This window comes from Nycticebus coucang, chromosome X (assembly GCF_027406575.1).
Source record: "Nycticebus coucang isolate mNycCou1 chromosome X, mNycCou1.pri, whole genome shotgun sequence".
In the NCBI taxonomy this organism is placed as follows: Eukaryota; Metazoa; Chordata; class Mammalia; order Primates; family Lorisidae; genus Nycticebus; species Nycticebus coucang.
The window spans coordinates 145735374-145751502 of NC_069804.1; the positions used below are offsets into that span (position 1 = coordinate 145735374).

At 41.0% G+C, this 16129-nt stretch overlaps 1 pseudogene; it reads right to left on the reverse strand.

Annotated features, from left to right (window-relative positions):
* Positions 1-805: 805 nt before the first annotated feature.
* On the reverse strand, positions 806-2217 carry LOC128577034 (cbp/p300-interacting transactivator 1-like; annotated as a pseudogene).
* Positions 2218-16129: the final 13912 nt, after the last annotated feature.

Consider the following 16129-nt stretch of genomic DNA (forward strand, 5'->3'; position numbering starts at 1 on the left):
ACAGCAACCTCCAACACTTGGGCTTAAGCGATTCTCTTGCCTCAGCCTCCCAAGTAGCTGGGACTACAGGTGCCCGCCACAACACCCGGCTGTTTTTTTGTAGCAGTTCGGCCGGGGTCAGGTTTGAACCTGCCACCCTCGGTATATGGGGCCGGCACCTTACCGACTGAGCCATAGGTGCTGCCCTATTAAGAATTTCTTGCATTCACATTCATAAGGGATATTGGTCTGTAGTTTTCTTTTTTATTGTGTCCTTTCCTGACTTTGGTATCAAGGTGATACCTAGGCTTCATGGAATGAATTGGGACAATTTCATCTTTTTCAATATTATGGAATACTTTCTATATTATGGGTATCAGGTCATCTTTTGTAGGTCTGATAGAATTTGGCTATAAATCCATCTTTCCCATGGCTTTTTGTTGTTGTTAAGCAGTTTTTATTACTGAGTTGATCTAATTGATCATTATTGGTCTGTTCGGGAGTTCTATTTCTTCCTATTTGAAGCTTGGGAGGTTGTGTTTTTCCAGGAACTTGTCCGTTTTCTCCATGTTCTATAGTTCATGTGTGTGGAGATTTATGGAGTATTAATGAATGATGTTTTAGATTTCTGCTGTTTTATTTGTAATGTCACCTTTTTCATTTCTGATTGCACTTATTTGGGTCCTTGTTCTTTTGTTCTTGGTTAATCTAGCAAGAGATCTGTTGATTTTGTTTATATTTTCTTTTTTTATTTGTAAGTTAAATTTTATTTTTATTTGCAACAGAATTAGTGGCTTTATTCCTCCATCTTTACAGACACTTGTCATTAGCAGTCAGATAGAAAGTCCACAGTGAAGTCGAGCTCATTGTGCTCCAGCCACAGCTCCACAAGCTCACTGGCTAGGTCTGGTCCCAGTTCCACCACCAGTGACATTAGCACCTCCTCATCTGCCAGGTACAAAGTCAATGATAACAGGATTCTGGGCACCAGTAGAAGGAGAGAGTGACCCCGCCCCTCCTCCTTGAGACCCCAAATCCTAGTTTTTTAATTTTTTCTTTATTAAATTATAACTGTGTACATTAATGCATTTATGGGGTACAATGTGCTGATTTGATATACAGTTTGGAATGCTTACATCAAACTGATTAACTTAGGTATCACCTTGCTTATGTATTTGTTGTGGTAAGACATACTCTACTCTTAATAGATTAGTAAGGTACCATTGCATTGTGCACAATAGGTGAGGTCCCACCAACTACCCTCCTTTCTCTTGTCCCCCTTCATCCCCTCCCCTATTTCTCCTCTTCCCTCCTTCTTTATGGACTAATGTTTTATCATTTGTATGAATGTGTAGGTGATTATATATTGGTTTTATAGTAGTATTGAATACATTGTATACTTTTTCTTCTATTCTTGAGATACTTTACTAAGAAGAATATGTTCCAGCTCCATTCAGGTAAACATAAAAGATGTAAAGTCTCCATCCTTTTTTATGGCTGCATAGTATACCATGGTGTACATATACCACAATTTGTTAATCCATTCGTGAGTCTATGGGCACTTGGGCTGCTTCCATAACTTGGCAATTATGAATTGGGCTGCAATAAACATTCTGGTGCAAATGTCTCTGTTGTAAAATGATTTTTGATCATCTGAGTATATACCTAGTAGAGGAATCGCAGGATCAAATGGTAGGTCTACTTTTAGTTCCTTGAGTATTCTCCAAACTTCTTTCCAAAAAGGCTGTATTAGCTTGCATTCCCACCAGTAGTGTAGAAGTCTTCCCTTCTCTCTGCATCCATGCCAACATCTGTACTTTTAGGATTTTGTGATGTGGGTTAATCTTATTGGAGTTAGATGACACCTCAAAGTGGCCCAAACCCTAGTTTCGCAGGGGCCTCACCTCCTAGTGGCCCAGAGTGGCAGCAGCCATGCCATGATACTGGCTATTAAGTTTTTGCAGCTGCATGCTGGCCAGCATGTGAGGGTCAGGGTGGAGGTTGAAGGGTGGGGGTTTAGTGAGAGGGGTGGCAGTAGGAGATTGTATTAGAATAGAGATCCTGAGGAACTAGTGGGAGCCCCACTATCCTTGGCTCTGTTTGAGGCTATCCTAAGGTAGTACAGAATTGTCACTGCTTTGTGATCTTTGATTCCCAGGTTAGAATAGGCCAGAGAACTCGTCTCTTGGTTGGCTTCCTCCTTCACCGGTGAGGTGCAGGCCTTGACATGGTTGGCATTTCAGAACCTTGGCAGAAATTGGATAAATTGACAGGAAGTGGTACTGCCAGCTGGAGCTATTGTGCTTAGTGAAGCCACTTGCTATGGCAGCAGACTGGCCTTGGCTAGGAATCTCAGCTTGTTTATCTTTTCAAAGAACGAACTTTTTCTTTTTTTTTTTATTTATTTTTTAGTTTTTTTTTTATTGTTGGGGATTCATTGAGGGTACAATAAGCCAGGTTACACTGATTGCAATTGTTAGGTAAAGTCCCTCTTGCAATCATGTCTTGCCCCCATAAACTGTGACACACACCAAGGCCCCACCCCCCTCCCTCCTTTCCTCTTTCTGTTTCCCCCCCCATAACCATAATTCTCATTAATTGTCCTCATATCAAAAGTGAGTACATAGGATTCATGCTTCTCCATTCTTGTGATGCTTTACTAAGAATAATGTCTTCCACTTCCATCCAGGTTAATACGAAGGATGTAAAGTCTCCATTTTTTTTTAATGGCTGAATAGTATTCCATGGTATACATATACCACAGCTTGTTAATCCATTCCTGGGTTGGTGGCATTTAGGCTGTTTCCACATTTTGGCGATTGTAAATTGAGCTGCAATAAACAGTCTAGTACAAGTGTCCTTATGATAAAAGGATTTTTTTCCTTCTGGGTAGATGCCCAGTAATGGGATTGCAGGATCGAATGGGAGGTCTAGCTTGAGTGCTTTGAGGTTTCTCCATACTTCCTTCCAGAAAGGTTGTACTAGTTTGCAGTCCCACCAGCAGTGTAAAAGTGTTCCCTTCTCTCCACATCCACGCCAGCATCTGCAGTTTTGAGATTTTGTGATGTGGGCCATTCTCACTGGGGTTAGATGATATCTCAGGGTTGTTTTGATTTGCATTTCTCTAATACATAGAGATGATGAACATTTTTTCATGTGTTTGTTAGCCATTCGTCTGTCATCTTTAGAGAAAGTTCTATTCATGTCTCTTGCCCATTGATATATGAAGAACCAACTTTTTCAACTTTTTGTTTTGTTAATCCTTTGTATTGTTTATTTTTCTCCAATTCATTTAATTCTTCTCTGATCTTTATTATTTCTTTTCTTTTCTTTTCTTTTTTTTTTTGAGACAGAGTTTCACTATGTCACCCTTGGTAGAGTGCTGTGGCATCCTCAAACTCTTGGGCTTAAGCAATTCTCTTGCCTCAACCTCCCAAGTAGCTGAGACTACAGGTATCCGCCACAACACCTAGCTATTTTTTGGTTGCAGTTGTCATTGTTCCTCAGAAAGCCAGAGCCGAGCTCAAACTCGCCAGCCTCAGTGTATGTGGTTGGGGCCCTACTCACCGAGCTATGGGCGACTAGCCGACCTTTGTTATTTCTTTTCTTCTGCTGGCTTTGGGTTTGGTTTGTTCTTCCTTTTCTAGTTCCTTGAGGTATGACTCTAGGTTATCAATTTGTGAAAATTTCTGTTTTCAATGGAGGCATTTAAAGCTGTGAATTTTCTCCTGAGGAGTGATTTTTCTGTGTCCCAAAGATTTTAGTAACTGTGCCCCCTTTGTCATTCAGTTAAAACAATTTTTTGATTTCTATCTTAATTTCATTCTTGCTGATCCTTCAGTGTCAGGTTGTTTAATTTCTATGACTTTGTGCAGGTTTGAGTATTTCTCTTGTGATTAGTTTCTAGTTTTATTCCGGTGTGGTCTGAGAAGATACATGGTATCTTGGAGCTAGGCAGAGTGTGGTTAGGTTGCATGATCCTGGATGGCTTTTGTGAAGGCTCTGGGGGTGGTGGGGGTGGGGGAGAGATTGCTTTCCTGGCCACCAGGGGGAGCCACTGGGAGAAAAATCAGGGCAGGCTCTTCAGGCTAGAAGGGCTGTTGTTGGGGAGGGGTTTAAGTGCTTGGTTGCTATGATTCTGGTCTGGGGTCTTCCCTGCCAGAGGACCTGCCCTTATTCAATAGAGCAGCTTTCCTGTAGGGAGGGGTGGATACTCTTCCAAATCACCTCGTCCCAGGCCCCCACAGTATTCTCCTGTCATTTCTGTCCACATGTGATCCCTTGCTCCCCTGCTTCCAGAGTCCAGCTCTCAAACATTTCCCCAGCTTGCATGTCTGACCTGCTGGTGTGTGACTCCGTGAAATGCTGGTGGGCAGGGAGCACAGGAACATCTTTAGGTGAAAAGTGAAGTGTGCCATTTGGAGGGGTGTATGTGTGTGTGTAGTTACAAAGAAATGTGATTCTGTATGCAAATATAAACCCATGTCTGTAGTGTTCTAATGTAGTTGCACTGGATTACTGGAAGTCAGATTAACAGAGTAAACCAGGGGCACAGGCTGCATAGCAGGACTTGTGTATGTGACTCTATATGTGTGTGGTAGGAACACAGAAAGATACTAATGAGAGTGAGAAAAAAAATTGTAGAATGAGAGTCCAAGATGGAAGAGAGTACTTAACTATCTGGTTGCAATGGGTATGAAATCTCCATTGCCTGACTCTAACTAAAAAGTTAGTTCTTACATACTGAATCTACCTACCACCTCCCTTTCCAAGCACTGATAGCTCAACTGCCTAGGATAGGTGGTAGCAGCTCGAAAGGATGGTGTTTCTGCACTGCTAAAAACTCCTGTGCCTACTTCCTATCACTCAGAGAGGTCATGTCTGTGGTTTCTTACTATGAACAGATTCATGAGCTGCAAGGGGACAGATTTTAGGTTTCTGTATTCCCCTCTAAAATCAGTGACATAGACTGAAAAGGGCCTCTTGTCACTGACAGCACTTTGATTATGGGTGGTAGGGAAGAATGCTTTGAATTTCTTGGGACTAAAAACATACTTTGGGGAGCACTTTCAAGATACCTACTGAAAATGAGGGCAGAGGACTGGAGGTTATTTGAGCAGGGGACAGGGTTTCAGAATTGTTGATTTGTATGAGTCACTGGGGCTAAAAGATCTTGCTATCTGTGGTAGAAATATGTGCTTTGGGCATGATATAAAGAGTGATATTCCATCCCTGAGAAGTGAATTGCATGCTGATTAATTGGCTTAGGTGTTAGCATTGAAGGAAGACATTATTTCCTTTCTATACTACTTGATACTAGGATAGTAGTTCTTGACTTTCTGTAATATCAGTTAGCCAGGCCAGAAAGTGACCATCAAAGATCTCAGAGAAAGTAGTACTTTTTAAAAATTCAACTAATTCACAAGATTTCTTTCCTGAGGCTGAGTAGTCTAGCAAACAAAACTATTTTTCTTTTTCACATACACACAACAATCAACAAAACCAGTTCTTAAACTCTACATATATACAGAAATGAACAATGAAAAGTAAAGTAATATAAGAGCTTTCCAGAAAGTATCCAGCCATGTATTTCTTAATTTTCATATTATATGGCTGAATCCTTCCTGGACAGCCCTTATATTTCTTCTTTTAATCTTGGTATTAGATATTGAATGGTTACGTTTATGAACTTTGGAGTCAAATAGATTTAAGATTTGACCCCAATTCTGTTAATTGCTGGGTGAGCACTGGCAAGTTATCTTGCCATTTTGGGCCTCAGTTTTTTCATCCATAAAGTGGAGGATAATAATAATACTTGCTTATATGGCTATATTGAAGAGTAAATGGGATAATAAATTTAGAGTACATAGTACAGTGCCTGGAACATAGTATTCAATAAATTTTAGCTATTGTTATAATTAGTTGTTAAAGTTGACATGTATTGCCCTATTTTAAGACTAAGTAGACCCTTTTGCTTTTAAAAGACAGTCTTATGGCCTTTGTCATTCTCCTACTGAACAATTTACACTCTGAAAAAGAGAATTTCTTTTCAGATCTAATTTTCAAGGCAGCCTCACTCTGTGTTCTGTAGGTCACTGTGCAAGATAGAGAAGCAGTGTAAGGCAAGCAGGGCTGTAGGCTTGGATCTTGTCTGTTTCTCAGATGAGAACAGGCTTTTATTTCCACCAAGAAATCAGCACCATAAAATGGGTAAGGTTTATGGTCAAATTAACAATTGTTTGCAAATCGATCAATGGGGGATATTGAGGAACAATGCTTAATAAGGAGCACAGTGAAAATAGTTCTGAGCATCTGAAAAAGGTGATAAGAGGGCTACTTAAACCTAATGAGGGTTGTTGTGAGGATTAAATGAGATAATATGTGTAAAATGCTTAGCATAGTGCCTGACACACATAGCAAATGCTCAATAAATATGAGGTATAATACCCATTAATATTATGCAAGCTCTGTTACCCATCTTTGATGATTCTCATTTGTTACATTTGAGGGAGTATATAGAATTTTCTTTTTGTACAATCTTCTCCAAATTCCTAGGCCTTAAATGGAAGCATGTTGCTATGATCGTATCTCTTCTACTTCCACAAGTTCCTCTAGTCTCCCTCTGTCAGGGTAACACCCATTATATCAGTAGTGACTGTTAGTGGAGTAAATCATACCAGAGAACTGTATATTGGAGTAACATAAGCATATACTGGAAGAGGTTCTTTAGGATTCATTATATCTCAGGAAATTTATGCTATTCTAGATTAAGAAATAACCTTCCATTTGCCTACCAACAACAGCCATCATTTTGGACTGAGTTGGAAAACAAATCACTTGATATTATTTCTTATTGATAGCAAGTTTTTTTTTTTTTTTTTAATTCTGGAAACATCAGATAAGTGCTTCCTCTTCACCAGTCTCTCTTTTCTTATGCTTAAAGCAAAGCATTCGGTGTGCTATAGACTTGTAAGTGGACTGAAAGCTTAGAATTGTGAGGCAGTGATTAATTTTCATACCCTGGATTTAGGGTATGAATGAAAGAGATGAGAAGAAAGGGCAACTTGGTACCTAGGACTCTTCTGCCCAACTGCATGGAGGTTTGACCAGTTTTCAGTCCATCCCATTCCCCCTTTCTGCTCTAATATCAGAAAGTCAAGCAGATGTTTTGATTTCTTTCTTTCTTTCTTTTTTTGTGACAGAGCCTCAAGCTGTCACCCTGGGTAGAGTACTGTGGCATCACAGCTCACAGCAACCTCCAACTCCTGGGCTTAGGTGATACTCTTGCGTCAGCCTCCCAAGTAGCTGGGACTACAGGAGCCCACCACAATGCCCGGCTAGTTTTTGGTTGTAGTTGTCATTGTTGTTTTTCAGGCCCAGGCTGGATTTGAACCTGCCAGCTCTGGTGTATGTGGCTGGCACCTTAGCAGCTTGAGCTACAGGTGCTGAGCTGAGGTCTTTTGATTTCTAAGGGATGAAGGGCAAATAGTATTTATCTAACTTCTCATCACCACTGAAGTTTCAGTAAGGCTAGGAACACATTTCCTCTTTCAGCTATCAATGGGCCCATTTTTATTTTTTGTGTGTTTCTTTACGTCTTATTTTATTTATTTATTTATTTTTATTAAATCATAGCTGTGTACATTGATATGATCATGGGGCATCAACACTAGCTTTACAGACCGTTTACCAAGTTTCACATATACCCTTGTAAGATGCACCACTGGTGTAATCCCACCAATCCCCTTCCCTCTATCCACCTCCCCCCTCCCTTCCCTCCCTTTCCCCCTTCCCCCTATTCTTAGGTTGTAACTGGGTTATAGCTTTCATGTGCAAACCCTAAACTAGTTTCATAGTAGGTCTGAGTACATTGGGTACTTTTTTTGCCATTCTTGAGATACTTTACTAAGAAGACTATGTTCCAGCTCCGTCCATGTAAACATGAAAGAGGTAAAGTCTCCATCTTTCTTTAAGGCTGCATAATATTCCATGGTATACATGTACCACAATTTATTAATCCATTCATGGATCAATGGACACTTGGGCTTCTTCCATGACTTAGCAATTATGAATTGAGCTGCAATAAATATTCTGGTACAAATATCTTTGTTATGATGTGCTTTTTGGCCTTCTGGATATATGCCCAGTAGAGGGATTACAGGATTGAATGGCAGATCTATTTTTAGATCTCTAAGTGTTCTCCATATCTCTTTCCAAAAGGAATGTATTAATTTGCATTCCCACCAGCAGTGCAAAAGTGTTCCCTTTTCTCCACATCCACGCCAACATCTCTGGTCTTGGGATTTTGTGATATAGGCTAGTCTCACTGGAGTTAGATGGTATCTCAAAGTAGTTTTGATTTGCATTTCTCTGATGATTAAAGATGATGAGCATTTTTTCATATATCTGAAGGCTGTGCGCCTGTCTTCTTCAGAGAAGTTTCTCTTCAAATCCCTTGCTCAGCCTGCGATGGGATCCCTTGTTCTATTCTTGCTAATGCGTTTGAGTTCTCTGTGGATTCTGGTTATTAAACCTTTGTCAGAGACATAACCTGCAAATATCTTCTCCCATTCTGAGGGCTGTTTGCTTGCTTTACTTACTGTGTTCTTGGCTGTGCAGAAGCTTTTTAGTTTGATCAAGTCCCAATAGTGTATTTTTGAAGCTGCTTCAATTGCCCGAGGGGTCCTCCTCATAAAATACTTGCCCAGCCCGATTTCTTCAAGGGTTTTCCCTACACTCTCCTCTAGTATTTTTATAGTTTCATGTCTTAAGTTCAAATCTTTGATCCAGTGAGAGTCTATCTTAGTTAATGGTGAAAGGTGTGGGTCCAGTTTCAGTCTTCTACAGGTTGCCAGCCAGTTCACCCAGCACCATTTGTTAAATAGGGAATCTTTTCCCCACTGAATGTTTTTAATTGGCTTGTCAAAGATTAAATAACGGTAAGTAGCTGGATTCATCTCTTGGTTCTCTATTCTGTTCCAGACATCTACTTCTCTGTTTTTGTGCCAATACCATGCTGTTTTGGTCACTATTGATTTGTAGTATAGTGTGAGGTCTGGTAGCGTAATTCCTCCTGCTTTGTTTTTATTTCTGAGTAATGTCTTGGCTATTCGAGGTTTTTTCTGATTCCATATAAAGCGAAGTATTGTTTTTTCAAGATCTTTAAAGTATGACAGTGGAGCTTTAATAGGGATTGCATTGAAATTATATATTGCTTTGGGTAGTATAGACATTTTAACAATATTGATTCTTCCCAGCCATGAGCATGGTATGTTTTTCCATTCGTTAACATTTTCAGCTATTTCTTTTCTTAGAGTTTCATAGTTCTCTTTATAAAGATCTTTCACGTCCTTTGTTAGATAAATTCCCAAATATTTCATCTTGTTTGGCACTACTGTGAATGGGATAGAGTCCTTAACTGTTTTTTCAACTTGACTGTTGTTGGTATATATGAAGGCTACTGATTTATGAATGTTGATTTTGTAACCTGAGACGCTGCTGTATTCCTTGATCACTTCTAAAAGTTTTGTAGTAGAGTCCCTAGTGTTTTCCAGATATACTATATCATCTGCGAAGAGCGAAAGTTTGATCTCTTCTGACCCTATATGGATACCCTTGATCGCCTTTTCTTCCCTAATTGCAGTGGCTAAAACTTCCATTACAATGTTAAAAAGCAATGGAGACAATGGGCAGCCTTGTCTGGTTCCTGATCTGAGTGGAAATGATTCCAATTTAACTCCATTCAATATGATATTGGCTGTGGGTTTGCTGTAGATGGCCTCTATCAGTTTAAGAAATGTCCCTTCTATACCAATTTTCTTGAGTGTTCTGATCATGAAGGGATGCTGGATATTATCAAAAGCTTTTTCTGCATCGATTGAGAGAATCATATGGTCTTTGTTTTTTAATTTGTTTATGTGCTGGATTACATTTATAGATTTACGTATATTGAACCAGCCTTGAGATCCTGGGATAAAACTGACTTGGTCATGATGTATAATTTGTTTGATGTGTTGCTGGATTCTGTTTGTTAGGATCTTGTTGGATATTTTTGCATCTACATTCATTAGTGATATCGGTCTATAATTTTCGTTTCTTGTTGGGTCTTTTCCTGGTTTGGGGATCAGGGTGATGTTTGCTTCATAGAACGTGTTGGGTAGTCTTCCTTCTTTTTCTACCTTTTGGAACAGGTTGAGTAATATATGTACTAATTCCTCTTTAAAGGTTTGGTAGAATTCCGATGTGAAACCATCTGGTCCCAGGCTTTTTTTTTTAGGGAGGTTTTGTATGGTTGATGCTATTTCTGAACTTGATATGGGCTTGTTCAACATTTCCACTTGATTCTGGCTAAGTCTTGGAAGGTGACGTGCTTTCAAGTATTGGTCAATTTCCTTCAGATTTTCATATTTCTGAGAATACAGTTTCTTGTAATATTCATTAAGGATTTTTTGAATTTCTGAGGAGTCTATTGTTATTTCATCTTTGTTGTTTCTGATTGATGAGATTAGAGATTTTACTCTTTTTTTTCCTGATTAGGTTGGCCAAAGGTTTATCTATTTTATTGACCATTTCGAGAAACCAGCTTTTTGATTTATTGATCTGTTGTATTATTCTTTTGTTTTCAGTTACATTTAGTTCTGCTCTAATTTTGGTTATTTCTTTTCTTCTACTGGATTTGGGGTTGGACTGTTCCTCCTTTTCCAATTGCTTGAGATGTCCCATTAAGTTGTTAACTTCCTCTCTTTCTGTTCTCTTGAGGAAGGCATGTAGTGCAATAAATTTCCCTCTTGGAACTGCTTTGCGATGTCCCAGAGGTTCTGATAGTTCGTGTCTTCATTGTTGTTTTGTTCCAAAAAATTGGCGATTTCTTTCTTAATCTCATCTCTGACCCAGCTATCATTCAGCATAAGGTTATTTAACTTCCATGTTTTTGTATGAGTATGCAGATTCCTGTTGTTACTCAGCTCAAGTTTTATTCCATGATGGTCCGAGAAGATGCATGGAATAATTTCTATTCCTTTAAATTTACTGAGGTTAGACTTGTGACCGAAGATTTGATCGATTTTGGAGTAAGTTCCATGGGCTGATGAGAAGTATGTGTATTCAGTTTTGTTGGGATGAAATGTTCTGTAGATATCTGCTAAATCCAAATGTTGGATGGTTAGGTTTAAATCTAAGATTTCTTTGCTCAGCTTCTTGTTGGAGGATCGATCCAACACTGCCAGAGGAGTGTTGAAATCTCCGATGATTATGGAGCTGGAGGAAATCAAGTTGCTCATGTCTGTTAGAGTTTCTCTTATAAATTGAGGTGCATTCTGGTTGGGTGCATAGATATTAATAATTGAGATCTCATCATATAGAGTATTACCCTTAACAAATATGAAGTGACCATTCTTGTCCTTCCTTACTTTTGTTGGTTTAAAGCCTATTGTATCTGCAAATAAAATTGCAACACCTGCTTTTTTCTGTTTACCATTTGCCTGAAATATAGATGACCATCCTTTCACCCTTAGTCTGTATTTGTCTTTTAAGTTAAGATGTGACTCTTGTATGCAACAAATATCTGGCCTGAGTTTTTGTATCCAATCAGCTAACCCATGCCTCTTTAGAGGACAGTTTAAGCTGTTCACATTAATGGAGAATATTGATAAGTGTGGTGAAGTTTTGGGTATTGAGTTTTTCAAAAGTCCAGTGGGCATTTTTAATTCTTTCGCCAGTGTGAAAATTGGAGTTTGATCCGAAGTTTCTGAGTGAGTTTACTTTTGTGGTATAGGATTGGGTTGGTCATTATGGAGGATAGGTCTGAGAATATCCTGAAGAGCTGGTTTGGTTATGGCAAATTTCTTCAACATATGAATGTCATTAAAGTATTTAATTTCTCCATCACAAATGAAACTCAGTTTAGCTGGATACAAGATCTGGGGTTGAAAGTTATTTTGCTTTAGGAGATTAAAAGTCGGTGACCACCCTCTTCTGGCTTGAAAAATTTCAGCAGAGAGATCTTCAGTCATTCTAATATTCTTCCATTTGAAGGTAATGGTTTTCTTTCTCCTGGCAGCTTTGAGGATTTTTTCCTTCATATTAACTTTAGTGAAGTTGATTATGATATGCCTGGGGGATGTCTTATTGGGGTTGAGTCGTGCTGGGGTTCTGAAGCTGTCCGCTATCTGAATTTCAGAATCTCTAGGCATGTCTGGAAAATTGTCTTTCATAATTTCATGCAGAAGGGCCTCTGTGCCCAGCGAGGCCACTTCATCTGTTTCTGGAACCCCTATGATTTGGATATTTGCCTTCTTCGAATTATCCCAGAGCTCTTGGAGAGAGTTATCCATTTTTGCTCTCCATTTCTCTTCCTCTTTGAGAGTTTGGGAGCGTTCAAAGTTTTTATCTTCAATGTCCGAAATGCTTTCTTCTGCTTGCTCCATTCTGTTGCTGAGGGATTCTACTGTATTTTTCATATCTTTGAGGGCTGCAAATTCTTGCTTCAGTGTGTCTAAGTCTTCGGTGGTTTTGTCTTTAAATTCATTAAATTCTTGAGACAGCTTTTGAATTTCTCCTCAAATTCCTAATTCCACTTTGTTAATCTTGTCTGCAATCCAAATTCTGAATTCAATTTCTGACATCTCAGCCAGTTGTTTATGAATGGGATCTTCAATTGCATCTGCCATATCTTTCCTTGGGGGGGTTGATCTATTCTGGTTATTCATGTTACCAGAGTTTTTCCGCTGATTCTGCCCCATGGTTGTTTTACTCCCTCTGATTTTTTCCCTTAGAGCTTTGTCGAGGGCCCGTACAGTGTTGTGGCCTGAGAAACTGGGGCCCTGTCTGGTGTGGTGGGGCTAAGTGGTTCTGTCTTGTTTTCAGCTGGTTTCTGTTCCACCCTAGTGAAACAGATACTTTGGATTGAAGTCTCAGCTGTGGAGAAATATCAGCAATTAAGTCACCCCGCCCCCCACCGGCAAACAATTGGAGAAGAAAAATCAAACCTTCACTGTGTATCCAGGGCACCACCTGATTTGTCCTCAGGTGATTGGTTCAGTTGAAAAAGGTCCAAATCAACTGTCTCAGTCTGCACCTGTCTCGGGTGAGAGAGTTTAAGAGGTCTCTGGGAACTGGATCGCAGGGGTCTGGTGACTACTGTGGTGTGGCTTGCTCCAGTGCTGCGTGGAGTCAGGAGAAGCCACCCAGCCAATAAATCAGTCTGGGAAGGTTGCTGCCTCCTTCCCCACCTTGCACCACTTCAAATTCAGTCACTGATAGCCCTGCAATTGGCTGACCCAGTTGCCTGTAGTGAATAGGTACTCCAGGAGTTTGTACCTGCCTGAATCACAAGGAAGTCTGCCAGGCCGCTGCGCTCTTCCTCTCTCCAGCAGGAGCAGGTGAGGCCTGACAATCTTGGGCACTTGATGAAGGTTGAGGAGTTTTCACCCAGGTCCAGTCTCGCCCCTGATAATGTTACTGACAGAACAGAACAGAACAACTCTGCAGTTCCCCTGCAGAAGAGAAGCTGAATTGAACTCCACATCAGCTTGTCTTTGCTCCTGTATTGTCTATAGGCTGATGATCCCCTGAGGGCCAGGTGCGTCTTAGGTTTAGTAAAGTGGACCTCTGGGTCAGCCCCGCCCTGGGAGTTTCCCTGGTTTGCAAGCTGGAGTTGCCTCAGGCAAACTCAGAGTCTTTGGTTGCCCAGGAAGACAGGGGGTGTGGCTTCAGAATATTTGGTAGTGAGCTGTATTGCTAGCAAAAGAGGGCCGCTGCTTTATGGCTCAGGCAACGGCCGTTCCGGTGTAGCTCCCCTCCAGCCAACCGTCCTGTCTCTGCTCCCGTACCCCAGAGTCCGCACCGACAGGCTGCAGCCCAGCACTGTCTACATCCCTTGAACAGTCGAACAGTCGCCCAAGAGTCTGGACCCCTGGGGGACAGGCCTCCAGACCTTGGAGCGATAGCAGAGGGTAGTGCGGGGAGCACTGGGAGCCTGGGGTTGCGGGCAGAGAACACATAGAGCTTTACACAGTTTTATGCCTGGCCATATTGTCACCAAAAGACGGCTGTCGCACTGTGCCTCAGGGAACTGCCACTCCAGTGCAGTCCCGTCTCCGCTGACTGACCAGGACTGGCCTCCAGACCCCAGTGTGAGCGAAGGGCAGCGCTGGGAGCTCAGAATTCCAGGTAGAGACTATATACAGTTTATACAGTTTTATGCCTGGCAGGAGGACGCCGTGGCACCCTAGTAGGGGAGGTAGGTCCAGTTTTTAGGGAGTCTCTCCTGTGGAGTGTAGTGGGAGGACCTTTGAACTCTGCCCCGTTGTTTGTGGGGCACTCTGAGCCATTCTCATGGGGGAGGGGACTCCCGTCTGCTTGGTGATGGATTTTGTACCTTTTGTTTGTATCCTTATGGTCACAGCTCACCTCAGCGGGGTTGACGTGCATTCTACAACCTTCTCTCTTAGTGCAGCTCAAATCCACCAGGTTACTTGCTGAATTTTTATCCTTTAACTCTCCTTCTGGACGGGAGCCTCTGTGGAAAGCTGGCTTCAGTCAGCCATCTTGTCTCCTCCCCCAATGGGCCCATTTTGAAACAAAGCAGAGGCATAGGGACTATTGGTAATAGCAACTGAGGCCTCGGGGAAACAAGTCCCGTAATTACTGCTTGTTAATTTAAAATCTCTAGACATGATGTGATTCTTATCCCTATTCACATCTGGAAGTATAACAGATCAGGGCATTTTCCCTTTATGTCACCCTTTGTATCAAGTTCCAGGAAAGACCAGCCCTTGACAAGGCCTCTTTCTTTCATCCCAGCTCTCTCAGCAAAGCATGCTTTACAGAAGAGCTACCATTTACAGAGGAGGAAATTTAGGCTTAAAGAGGTCAATTAAGTTGCCCTGTGCCTTGCCTAGTAGTGGAGGTATTCAAATCCATGTGGTGTGACTCCAGAGCCCCTGTGTATTTTGCCGCTCTGTGTATTTTGACAAAATCTCAGTAAGAAATCCTGATGTGAATACCTAAGTTAAGAACTCCTGATTTATTTATCAAATATTTAAAAATTATTTTAAGTAAAAAATTATACATAAACATGGTAAGAACTTCAAATTATACAAGTGATCCTACAGCGAAAAGTGAATCTCCTTTTCTCACTTATTCCAGTTCCACAGTTTCCCAATATTCCATTCCCCCCTCTCAGAGGCAACTATGTTTTGCATATCCTCCCAAAAGTTTTTCTTAGCATATACTGTCATATATATATCCACATATGTCCTTAAAGGGTGAATGATTTGTAGGATCTGAAGAGAAACCAGATATTCATACATACCCTTAAAACATAAATGGAAGTATATGATACATACTGATGTTTCCAGTCTAACTCAGAAATCCTGCCTTGGCAAATACCACCATCTAACAAGATCCAAGAAAGCCTACTAGCCAAGCCAGAGATGAGAACAGGATGGATATGATATTTTATAGATGTAAGAAAAACCTGACGCAGTACAGAATTCATTTTGCAATGTCAAACAGTTGATCTGGATAGGAAGTGACTCCATCTGGAAGCGCCTGCTTTGAGGGACTCATGCTCTCTTGGATATATGTTAGATGACATTGCTTCCTGAGTGCAGGGCTCTCCTACGTCTTATAAAGTGTTGTATCCCACTCTGTCTCATATGAACTTAGTTCCTCTTGTGTATGCATTGGGTGCTCAGTCAATGATATTTGACTGAGCAAAATTTCTGTTTTGTTTGATTTTTAAAATATCCTTGCAGTGGAATGTGGGTTATTCCATGTTAACTCCTCTGGTCTCAATTTTTGCCCTTTAATATGAAGCTGCTCTGAACTCTTAATGTATACAAATTATGAATCATGCTGAAAATCTAGCCTCCTGCACACTGGCCAAGATAATATAAAAAGAAATCCTAGGCTCGGTGCAGGTAGCTCAGAGGCTAAGGACGCCAGCCATATACACTGGAGCTGGTGGGTTCGAAACCAGCCCAGGCCTGCTAAACGATAATGACAACTACAACCAAAAAATAGCTGGGTGTTGTGGTGGGCGCCTGTGGTCCCAGCTACTTGGGAGGCTGAGGCAAGAGAATCACTTAAGCCCAAGAGTTGGAGGTTGCTGTGAGTTGTGATGCCACGGCACTCTACCCAGGGTGAC